The sequence below is a fragment of the Anguilla rostrata genome, chromosome 11, assembly GCF_018555375.3.
Source record: "Anguilla rostrata isolate EN2019 chromosome 11, ASM1855537v3, whole genome shotgun sequence".
Taxonomy (NCBI): Eukaryota; Metazoa; Chordata; class Actinopteri; order Anguilliformes; family Anguillidae; genus Anguilla; species Anguilla rostrata.
In genome coordinates, this window is record NC_057943.1 from 41,602,900 (window position 1) to 41,615,910 (window position 13,011).

Here is a 13,011-nt window from a genome sequence, read left to right on the forward strand (position 1 = left end):
GGGTGATTTTTTAAAGACTGTACTTTATTAAAAGGAATGTTATTTGCTGTATCAGATGGACTTCTTGACTGTGCTCCAGCAGCTGGCCTTTCAAAGTAAAAGTACATGGCAAAAATGTTTTTTTTTTCTTTTCGGTACAATTATGGGGGCTAAAGTTTAACTGTTTCCAATTTTGGGAGAGACATGTCCCCCCCTACCGCCCCTGCTTTCTACACCCCTGCTGGTGAACTATGTGATGATATTAGATAGATTAGTATAAAGCTCTTTTTTCCGATACATGTCCTTACATGACATGTCAGTTTTTGGGCACTTTGGGTGCGTTGAGACTGGTGTTTTTGCATGATGCAATTGCGGATGGTAAAAATGTGCTTATTCAATGTGGGGTATGACTGTGTGATAAATCATAAATCCTAATAAACATGGCTGTGAGCTAATGTAAACATTAGTAACTATAGTATGATACCGTTGCCTATTATCTATTAGCGTAGGGTAGGCTACATGGTGGAGGGCGCACGACAAGTGCATTTGTTGCAAAGACAGGCGTGTGTGTGAGCGTCACGGATGTCGTGCGTCACGCATGTAAAGCAGCGCATCAGGATGAAGGCCTTTGCGCTGCCGACCTCACCCAGACGGCCCTGTCCGCCGGTGAACCGAAAAACACCTCTACCAGCTCCCAATACCCCCGAAGGCCAGACGCGAAAGGCAGCCATGTTCCAGCAGGCTAAAACCGATTCACCGTTCGGTGGTTTCTAACCGACACTTCAAACACGCGGAACCTTCCGGTGGCCCTCCGCAAAGATTCATTCAGAGCACTGAGTCACGGAGCCTTGGTCTTGTAAGAGGGAGAGCAGAGTTCGGGAGGCCGTGTGACGAAGGCCATGAAAAGTTAATGCAAAGAAAACACCCTCTGCCTTCATTATTCACAGGGGCCATGCAATATTGACGAGGAGGCTGCGCACAGTCGCTTTTTTTACACGGGTTAGCGCTGGCTGGGGAAGCCGTTACGCCGGATCTGTGATCGTCGCTCTGCACTGCCGCTGAGGAGGGGAGGAGACAGACGGAGGCCCTCAGGCGCGTATGCTGCTTCAGAGCCGGTCCAGAACAGAGATCTGCATGGATGGAAGGGTGTGGGTCTGAAACAGAGTTCTGCATGGATGGAAGGGAGTGGGTCTGGAACAGAGATCTGCATGGATGGGAGGGAGTGGGTCTGAAACAGAGTTCTGCATGGGTGGAAGGGTGTGGGTCTGAAACAGAGTTCTGCATGGATGGAAGGGTGTGGGTCTGGAACAGATCTCTGCATGGATGGAAGGGTGTGGGCCTGAAACAGAGTTCTGCATGGGTGGAAGGGAGTGGGCCTGAAACAGAGTTCTGCGTGGGTGGAAGGGTGGGGGTCTGGAACAGATCTCTGCATGGATGGAAGGGTGTGGGTCTGGAACAGAGTTCTGCATGGGTGGAAGGGTGGGGGTCTGGAACAGATCTCTGCATGGATGGAAGGGTGTGGGTCTGGAACAGAGATCTGCATGGATGGAAGGGTGGGGGTCTGAAACAGAGTTCTGCATGGATGGAAGGGAGTGGGTCTGAAACAGAGTTCTGCATGGATGGAAGGGTGGGGGTCTGGAACAGAGCTCTGCATGGATGGAAGGGTGTGGGTCTGGAACAGAGTTCTGCATGGATGGAAGGGTGGGGGTCTGGAACAGATCTCTGCATGGATGGGAGGGTGTGGGCCTGAAACAGAGTTCTGCATGGGTGGAAGGGTGGGGGTCTGGAACAGATCTCTGCATGGATGGGAGGGTGTGGGCCTGAAACAGAGTTCTGCATGGGTGGAAGGGTGTGGCTTCAGGACTGGGCTGTGGAATCAGCAGACGTTAGCTGTCTGTGGCTCAGCACTCCAGGGTTATATTTAGCCTTTCAGCAGTGGTAGCAGCAGCAACAGCAGCAGGAGTGACGGCCATTTTGTTAATACATGTTTATACATTTCAAAGGGTGAAATAATAGCCATGAATTCTCAATAACAACTCATGGCATATAATATGGGGGGACGGAGTGTAGCACAGTGGGTAAGGAACGTAAATGTAAAAGTTGTGTAAGTCGCTCTGGATAAGAGCGTCTGCCAAATGCCTGTAATGTAATGTAATGTAATATCTGAAAAATAATTCCACGGGAAATATCAATGTGCTAACAACAAACAAATATTAAATATTAAAACATATAAAAGTACTGACTCATTCAACCAAACCCACAAGATGCTAGGAAACATCCTGTTATTTGTAAAGCTTCAAACATTCAGAACTTTTATTATTACAATAATAATAAAATCTTTATTTATATACAGCAATACTTTTCATCATTTAGGTTCAAGGTGCTGATAGAACTGGGACCAAAAGCAAAACAGGACAAAAATGATTTTACAGAGACAGTCGGTATAATTAAACGGGGTATGGTTACAGTAGCGTTTGGAGTGGCTAGATTAAATGTTACGCTGTCATCCGAAGCCAGCGGATCTGGTGATGGACATTGCATGTTGGGTAATAAGGAACACAAGGTTCTCTCTTAGGGCACGCTAAGTAATTGGGACCGCGTTGGCCTGAGGGAGACGGGAAGCTCGGGTCGGAAGGACAGGGCTGCGCGAATCGATATCGTGCTCAGAAATGGAGAGAGGGATGAGGCTGCCTGACTCGCTCTCCTCTAAACGAGTCTCACGTGCTGAACGCTGATGGCGCAGGCGAAGGCCGCTGTTTCCTTTTCAAAAAGGCCTCAGTGGGCGGGGCTCACAGATCGAACCCGACCAACCACCTGGCAAAGCCTGGTCACCTGACCCGAACTCCCCCAAAGAAACCACAGCTTTGAGCCTGTGTTCAGGCCACGTCAGGTTTTATTCCATAATAAGAAATCAGATATTCTTCAGTAAAAAATAGTGACATAAGCCCAATTCTAAACAGTTCTGTGTGAAATTTATAATGATTAATCTGACTTTGTACACATTCTGCTGCCAAGAAAATTAGCTGCCTGTGAAGATATTTCGCAACAAGTGCATTTTAACCCAAAAGAGGACTGCTTCGGCATTCGGGCAAGGTAACTGCAGATTAAAAAATATTACTGCGGAACAACAGTTAAATTAATATAAATGCATTTTTTCAGTATTGAGGAATGGTAGTTAATGCACTCAACTCACTACCACGGAAACAGAAATGAAATAAATGACCACTGGAGAAATTTGCCGTCAGATTTCCTATTGGTCAATTCTGACCCAATAGTTTTTTTTTCTGAACTCATTTATCATGAGTCTGCTTGCTCCGCCTGCGCTGTGTCCAACATTATGCCCTGAAAGCCCCAAGCTACTTAAAGCTTTATGCATCTCTCTCTTGCACCTAGCATGGCACTTAACTTTATGTTGTAGGTTTATTTGTCAACTGCTCCTCTCGGTTGTGACACTGCTGACTGCACGTTGGCCCGGCTCGCAGGCACCTTTGCGTTTGCACTTTTGTGAATCAGTCTGCATTAAAGAGTTTTAGCCGCGGTAGAGCTGCAGTGGTAAAATAACGCTGCAGCAGCAATGAGGAGATGGCTGTGCCTTGTCTGGTTGCGTTGTGCAAATACGGAAAAGAATGTCCTTTTGACGTTATTTCGTGATGAATGAAACGGACGACGGGCAGTTTTAAACGCATAGTTCGTTATTTGTTATGCCTTGAGCGGGGTCGAATGAGAGGATGAGTGATTAACTTCCGGGTCAGGTTCGGGTCAGAGGTGGGTGGGTTGCTTATTATTTTTAGGACCGTGCGAGGCCTCGCCACACGGGGTTGAATAACGGTTTACACCAATCACACGAGAGGAACACAGCCGGTGGGAGGACTCTGGATCCAACACCAGGGCCCTGTTTCACAAAGCAGGATCACCGAGTTAGCTGGATAACTGGCACTGAGTAAAACCCTGTATCACAAAGCAGGATCACCGAGTTAGCTGGATAACTGGCACTGAGTAAAACCCTGTATCACAAAGCAGGATCACCGAGTTAGCTGGATAACTGGCACTGAGTAAAACCCGGAACCCTCCCAAATCTGGAACTTGGACTGCGGTTAAAAGAGCCGTTCCGGGTTTTACTCAGTGCAGCTACCCAGCTCGCTAACTCTGTAATCCTGCTTCGTGAAACACCCCACTGACTGGCACAAAACACTGCATTTGGCACCGGCCTCCCTCGCCCACAGCCCTTCCGGAAACATCCGCAGCACACAGAGGGCACCATCGGATAGCGATACCCACAACGGCTTCAGGCGATAGCGGCCTCAGAGAAACCTCATTGGACCGCGGGGTGCCCGGCTCTCTGAAAGCTTTTATGCTAAACGTGGCGTATGCTTATCGTATCCTTATTGGAGGAGCCCAGACAGCGCAACCATGAAGGTGCGTGGGACGCTATTCAATAAAAAGCGCTCGAATCCTCCTCTGTCTCCCCTGCCCACTGCCTGCCTGCCTAATGCTAAAGCAATATCTGCGAATTAAATTAGAATGGGAGCTCCTTTCTCTCCCCATAAAGGCGGCCGTTCCCAGGTACTAATGGCCTGAAATGGCTGTGATTTTTTTCCCCCTCCAAATGAAATTACTGCAAATATAAAATATCAGACTTTTCCTCTCTTCCCTTATTATGCTTTTCACGTGGCTCCTCGCAATTCATAAAAACTACTGTTTGTTCAGCAAAGACCGGGCTGGTGTTTTTTTGGGCTGCTCGATCAGAAACAGACCAGCGGTCTGTACTTCGTCAGCTGTTGTCATAACTACCACCCAGCAGTCATTTTTCTCAGTCATTTTTTTATGTTGGGTCATAAGCAAAAGACTATATGTGCCTAATGATAAAAACGTTATTTATGATTAGTCCGACGAATGGATTTCATACGTAAATCTCGCCAAGAAGATCATTTGGCAAACTGCAAATTACGGTCGCTAGAGAGTAATCAGAGTACTGGAAAAGGTGCTTCCCTAGGTCATTCCACGGGGTAGATTAAATCATTTGTCTTTAACTTGGAAAGACATGCAAGTGTTAGTCCTTTTTCTCCCAAAAACAGTTAAAATTAATGAATTTGGCTAAATATAAAAAGACAACTGTAACACTTATTTATCTTTAAGTCATAGGTAAATACATATGCAATAGAATCCAGGCCATATTCTTTTCATGTTAGCACTTTAAAATAAGGTCACATGAATTGGCATTAACTGATGTAGTTGTTAATTAACTACTAACTACTCAAAAGGTAATCTGTACAGTGTCATTAATGTATTTGTACATCATTAATTCATGTTAACAACAACATTAGTTAATGCTAGTTCATATTGGGATTAAAAAAACAGTTCATGTATTTGTTAATATTTAACTAATTAAGTGTATCATATGTATTGATAATGTATAAATAATTATGTAACTAATATATTAGTTAATGTATTTGTTAACTACTAACTATATTTCATGCTTAATTAATGTATTTGTACATCATTAATTAATGTTAAGAACTGCATTAGTTAATGCCAATTCATGTGGCCTTATTGAAAAGTGTTACCATTTCATTTATTCTTAATAATTATTTTGCTTTTGTTCTGATTTGGCATTATGAGATGTCTGATTTTAATAACAATATCTGTGTTGCTATTCTGCTGAGCGCAATTTCATCCAGATTGCACATCACTGACCTAAGATCCAGAGCTTTAGCTGGATGTACCACCCACAGTCCCACATTCACTGCTTTTAGCCATCATCATCATTAACAATGACCACACTTAACTGCTTTCTTACAGGATCCTCCAAATGAAGTTTCAGCTCGGGCGGGCACAGACGCACACTTATTCAATGACCTGAAATGAGAATAATGATAAGCCATCAGTAACTGAATGGAGATTCTATTATGCCATCTTTCATTTCCTCAGTAGCGTGTGGGTTGTATTTCAGTGCCAAGTCCTTCACCATCTCGTGAATGTACCAGAACCAATTTTGGGTGCAGGTCCACGTTTGGGGTGCGGGGTGCACTTACTGGAAAACAAAATCTCAAAAAAAAAATCCATGTCTGATCAAGGAAGCCGTTAGCCCGCCTCGATACTCCATATTTAGATGGCGCTTAATCATTCCCCAGGGAAAACCTCGCAGGACCTCCATTTGCAGACCTTCATCACCTTCATCAGCAGAGTCATTTGGCGAAGCATTAAATGGAAAACATTAACTCAAGATTCCAGGAAAAGAATAACCTATACCAAAGGCATAGAACTAAGATGTAGCTTTTCGGTGCACTTTGACTGTTTTCTCACTCGTGGCAGTTGAAATGACACACATAAACGATTTAGGCATATATGGAATGACTGCAATGTACAGAGCAATTTACACCAACCTAAATACTGTTAGGTAGACATGTCACAGCAGCAGATCAGAAGGTTGTGTGTCTAGGCTGCTGCCAAACTGAGGCTGGGAAATACATTTTGGTGCCACAAACCAGATGAACAGTTAAATTAATATATATGCATTTTCTCAGTATTGAGTTATGGTAGCTAATGCGTTCAACTCACTACCATGGAAACAGAAATGAAATAAATGACCACTGGAGCAATTTGCCTTTACCTTTCTTATTTGTTTTCCCGAACCCAGTAGTTTTTGCTGAACTCATTTATCATGAGAAGTATGTAGATTCTGCCGACTTTATCAGGAAAGAATGTAGGCAGATTCAACATTTTACTAAGAAACATGTTAGCACTGTTAAGGAGCACAACCTTTCTGTGTTCTCAGTAAACTTCTGTGATTGGTCATGCTTGTGGGAACTCCAGGAAGTAAACATCTTGTTCCAAGAGTGACAGAGCGACAGCATACGGCGTATTGACAAAGATGAATGGGATGCTAGAGGGTGATTTACAATAGAAAGTAAATATGATACATATCAGTCAACTTTAGAGATGAAACATGGATGTAAAAGGTAAAAAAACAATCTAACATCATGCAAGCTACAATACATATTCCTTATCCCCACTTCAAATACCAAAATAGTGAAGACTGCTTCAAGTATAATGTTATTAATACTTTCTGCCTCTTGTTTCCAAATATGTACACTGTAATGCTCAATTGAGTTCAACAGACGTGCTCATCACCGCAGGCTCTGCTATGAATCAGGGAGGGCCCAGACAAGCAGGAGCTCTCTTCTGAAGCGCGTGACACGACACGCTGCTCCTCCACGCACCGTGTCCACAAGCCGAGCTCACACACACCTGAGTGGGAGGAGGACACTTCATAAGCAGCTGGAGCAGGCGCACCGCAGGCGCCTGAGTGACCAGCAGGGGTCGCCGGCGAGCAGCGCGATACAGCCACACTGCGCTACGTTCCGTGGGCTCGGCGCAATCCAGAATCGATAACAAATCGAGTGCGCGCTTCGCTATTTTAAAGAGTCACGTATTTCTCTTTGCGGGAACCTTGCGTGGATGTTGCTGCGTTTAGAAGGCCTGGGCCAGAGGCTGTTGATGTGAAAGCAATGTGTGCTAACATCAGATAGCATCAGCAGCCTATAGCAGCCTGTGTATACCATGAACGACATCACAGATCTCACCTGTACAAACTGTTTGGCACTACTGAAAGCAGTGCATTAAATTCTGTGTTTCACGGCAACGAGTGGGAAATTGAAAACATAAACAGTTCATGAGTTATATGAGGGCATATAATCGGCACTGATGAGTGCATAAAACCGATCTCCACAGCTTGTTTATACACATTTATAGTTACAATAGATTAACATATCTAATATCAACAAACACAATTGATTGAAATAAAATCGCAATTAAGAGCCAGTTCAAAGTGATGTGTACAAAAGTGATTACAACAGTCTATTGACACGATGCACGTGTCCCACTGGAATTACAAGATGGATACCGGAACGGCTGTCAATATCCTGTTTAAACTCGGCAAAGAAACGCAGCCCGGCGCTTTTAGAAGGCTGCAGTTAGTGTCTCAGCGGAAGAACGTGGCAGTCTTTTCTGTGCTTAATAAGCGTATGGTGTTGGGCGAGCAGGGGGCTGGATGAAGAGTGGATAAATGTACTAGCTTGCTGAAGCCGGGGACACTGTTGACATCATTACTGTACATCGCTAAATGCCAGACCGCGTAATGAGCTGAAAATGTCCCCCTACACAGCTCTTTTTTCTCCCTTCTCTGAATTGGAACTGCGAGAGAATCCAACCCCGTTTGCTTTTTTTTTTACTCGCGACACGGCTTTTTGCATTTGAGCCGCGTTAAATTCGACCTTTCAAAGTGGAAAAAGAAAAAGAAAACACACACCTTGTTTGGCGAGGGTCAGACCGAGGGAATTGAAAGTAAAAATAGGTTGCACATTCTTTTTTCCTCAAATGTAGTTTTTAAAAAAAAAATCGCCAGCCTTGGTGTTAAAATCGACCTGTCAAACAAGCATATTACAATAACGATCAGGGTTGTGTGATTGATCAGCAATACAACGCTGTTCCCCAACAGCTGTTTTGCAATCAGTCCATGCAAAGCATCAGCCGTGTCCAGAGAAACATTTTTTTGCCTGCTGCCGATTAGAATCCCAGATATTCATGCCTAGTCATGCCCGCAAAATACATAAAAAAATGTAAGAAGGCGGGGAGTGCGTGCTCAAGTCCTGGGGGCCCGAGCTTTCCTCTCTGTGTCATCGCCGGTGACATCATCGTGACTCACGGCGCTCTTCAAAGTGGAGAGTGCACGTTGGCGGGTGACGACGGACAGACCGGGGAGCCTGGTTCTCACCGGAAACTTCCAGAATGCAGAACAGATAGTGCTGGAGAGAAGTGATCCTGAGCCCTGTAACCTCCCTCCATCATTACTCCCTCCATCCCTGCTCCCTCCATCCCTGCTCCCTCCATCATTACTCCCTCCATCCCTGCTCCCTCCATCCCTGCTCCCTCCATCCTTACTCCCTCCATCCCTGCTCCCTCCATCCCTACTCCCTCCATCCCTACTCCCCATCCCTGCTCCCCCATCCCTGCTCCCCCATCCCTACTCCTCCATCCCTCATCCCTGCTCCTCCATCCCTGCTCCCCCATCCCTACTCCCTCCATCCCTCATCCCTGCTCCTCCATCCCTGCTCCCCCATCCTACTCCCTCCATCCCTGCTCCCCCATCCCTGCCCCCACCTTGCTCCCTCCGTCCCTGCCCCCCCATCCCTACTCCTTCCATCCCTGCTCTCTCCATCCCTGCTCCCTCCGTACCTGCCCCCCCATCCCTACTCCTTCCATCCCTGCTCCTCCATCCCTGCTCTCTCCAAACCTGCTCTCTCCAACCCTGCTCCCGCACCATTTTCTTCAGACATACACGATCGACCCAGGATAAGAGTTTTGGAGGTCAAAGGTTAGAGCACTTTTTCCATCCTTGCCTGTATTGTACTCCTGTCCACAGTGGGTCTAATATTTGTAATAAAGGAAACCTGCGCTCACTTGTGAATCATTGATTTATTAAATATTTTGGTTGAAAATGTAGGCTATCCAAAAAAAAATGTCTCGCTTTCTCAGCTCAAATCTCAGACACACTAGAAGAAAAAAAACCCTTGGCTTTTTGAAAGAAAATCTTGGAGCCCATGCCTCCCTATCTGTATCAGTACTTCCCATTCTTATTTTTGACTAAAGGGGGTTGCACTGACCCCCAAAAACAATCATGTGACTAGAAGGGGCACATGTGACCATGGCCCAGTACAGTGACCCACCCACTGCATCTGGATCACCTCTGGCCCATGCCAGCCGGGCGGAAGCAGAAGATTGGCCGGGAGCGAGGTGTTACTGGCACCAGCAGAAAGACAGGGTGGGTGGAGTCAGTCAGCGGGCAGTGCTCTGATTGGATGCCCGAGTTCTGCCTCTGATGCCCTTCCAGAGTTGCTGGGATACAGAGGGAAGAGAAGCAGTCGGCTCCATTACACATTCCAGAGGAATAACCTGCCAGCTCTCTTTCCTAAACAGATCAAAATTCTGCCACTGAGCATGCTAAACTGTGATAGAATACATATAATAATGACAATAACAATAAGCATAATTTTTCATAATGTTTAGGATAAAATATAAGCATAATTTTATCATAAACATATTTAGAAAATAACGCATAACTTTGACTAACAATTGAATAGAATAATTATTATTCTCTTCACAAACACGGTCTGGAAAGTTCAGCAATTGTTAAAATGAACTCATCAAAACTCAGTTTGTGAAGCCAGAGTAATACTTGCGCTTACTTGTGTTTAAGCAAAAGGATGAATTGTTGATTGAATATGGGCCTAGGTCTAACATAATCATATTATGACCAGAATCAGATAATTAATACAAACTCTTTCCCTGACAGTAAGGTGAGCGTGCATGCGGACATGGTGGCGGTGTGTCCTCCAGCACAGAAAGAGAAACGCAGAGGAGAAGAGAGAAGCTCCCCAGCTCCTGGGCTTAAGGCTTAGCCAGAGAGAAGCAGCTCTTCTTATCATTCCTACAGCACTTCAGCATACAGCCAGCCAGCCGGGCTTTACGTGAGCGCGCCGAGGTACCGAAGCATTATGCTATTACAGCACGGTCTGATCCAAAGAGTAAAGTGTACTTCTGACATTTCCAGCAGAGACAATGAGTCTCTGGCCAGATGCAGGATGTTCTTGGGTCCCAACAGAAATGTCTATCGATTACATCTTTTATCTAAGTGCAATAAAAAGCAAAAACCTAAGATAAAAAACAAACTATTTCCTGCTAGGTGTGAATTTTATTTGACTTTTTATTTGATATTTTATCATTTTAAAGTGTTATCTTTCATTTAAACGCCCAAGCCTCCCTGACAAATGTTATGATTTTTTTTGTTCTCTAATTCTGGCAATCACTGAACTTGTGTTGGATTTTCAGCAATGAGGCCAAATGGAGGACAAATGCTGACTGAAGCTAGGCACTGCTCCTGACCCTCAATCTGCATTCAAACCCCGTGAAACATCGCACAATCAGCCACAGGTGGAGGTCTAGTAACGAAAACAACACAATCACAAACCTAACAGCAGCAGCAGGCACACAAACAATTGCTGTTAAACCATTAAGAATAATTCAGGAACATAACTGCCAGGGTTACAGCACGTAGGCATCATGCCTATAAACACAGCATAAATAAAAACACACGAGTGGCGTTTAAGTTTATCTCTGCTCTGGTTTTTGTTTCATCGACAGGTAAAACCTTTTCTCAGAGAAGCTTCTGTAGCATTTGTGAATGTTTGGTAGGCTGCTTTTTTTTGTAGCATTTTCCCTCAACATAATTTAGCATAACACCTGTTAGCCCAGCTAAAGCTCAGAGCTGATATGCATATCGGTGCTGAAAAATAAGCACAGCCCCAGCTTCGCTGACAAGTTGGCATCTGTTAAAGAAATGGCACTGCCTGGTCTTCGTAAAAGTCACAAAGTATGTAAATCATTTGCCGAAAGAAACATTAATTGAGATTAAATTAAAAGATTCCACTTTGTGGCAGAATGTTTTTCAAAGGGGGCCAGCACCCACCATTTGCTGTGATTTTTACTTCAGAACGGGGCTACAGGAGGAACAGAGAAGATAAACACGGTCTCACCACCTGTGAAGTCCTGATGCAGTCCTTCCCTGTCAGCCTCTCATGTGACAGTTACATGAGCCGTGACCACGACTTTGATATTAATGTGACCGGCCCATGGCCAGATATTAACGTGAAATGCCTTTTCTATCGATATAATGCCTACTTCCCCAATTTCAGTGTGAACTTTGTACCCTTGAGTCCACAGCAGCCTGTAACCATTTCCTTCTCAGACCGTAAGGCATTCTGAGCAATTCTTCTGCGGCTCTTCACCGTAGCTACACACGGCATTACAGTTCCCAGTTTGGCTTTCAACAGCGAGCGCGCAAACAAACACAAACCCTGAACCCACAAGCTGGAAGCTACGAAGCTAGCGCCTCAGCGGCGCGCGTTGATATTGCGGAAAGCTCTCCTGGCAGATGGCGCTTAGAAATCCGCCGTATGCTCTTCCAGCACCAAACCGCGAGAGCCAACGATGAACATATTGCTTGCCTTCTTTCTTAATTAATTAATTTTTTTTTTCTTTGATTCTTAATGGCCCACGGGAGGAATACAAGATAACTTTAAACACAAGACGCCTCTTGAGGGATTAGCGACGCTTGAAAAGGTTGAAAGGCAGCGTTTGTGAACAAAGAAAAATGAATGTCGGTTTATTTTTCTTCATCGTTTGGGTCATCGCAGGCATCCATTTTACGCAGGAAGCAAAAACACTGCCCCCATCGCTATAAATCCCCCCCACTGAACATACTGCAATATCTTTCTAATCAATTCAAATATATTTTCTGATATTTAAAATATGAGACTGTTACGGAAAAGTTAATGATAAACATTTTTCGCAGAAATTCATTTTATTTATTTCAAGTATATAAACTGCATTTACTGCAATACCTGAAAGCAGCAGAAAATGGTATATTTGCCAATATCTAGAAAATATACTTAATTTCAATATACTGCAATATATTACATTTCCAGGCAGGGCAATGCCATGGTTGGTGACAGGTTATCCTGCGGGAATTCTTGGCCAAAGTAAGCACTGCCCGTATGTCCGGATTTGGGAGACATTTTTGAACTGAGAACAATTACTTCAACTGGCAATGATGCCCCACGTGGGATCCCCTTAATGGAGCAACTTTGCTGTGAATCAGCTGAGCCTTTTAAAAATCTATATTATTTGACCTGATAAAAAATTTTAATGATTAAAATAAAAGATTGTGTAAATGTTGGAGATTTGCCGTCTGTGTCACACAGCACGAAAAGCTTCCTCCAACAATAACGATGATTTCCAAATCGATGAGGGCTCTGGGTCGCACTCTCCGCTGCTGATTTTGTTTTTTTTTCCTGCTAGGAACTAATGAAGATCTTGATTGGGCAGGAAGTGGAGAGGGGAATCCAATAATCACGACACAAAGAAAAGCTTCCTGCTCGCTCGGTTTCTGCATGATGGGCTTGGGGCCGCCACGCG

General features: G+C 44.6%; 1 long non-coding RNA gene across 1 annotated transcript in view; it reads right to left on the reverse strand.

The window, feature by feature from the left end:
- Positions 1-13,011, reverse strand: part of LOC135235272 (uncharacterized) — a 55,144-nt gene that overhangs the window by 20,964 nt on the left and 21,169 nt on the right. The window contains exon 2 of the long non-coding RNA XR_010324333.1: positions 5,766-5,835. This is a non-coding gene — a long non-coding RNA (uncharacterized LOC135235272). The remainder of the gene's footprint in view (positions 1-5,765; positions 5,836-13,011) is intronic.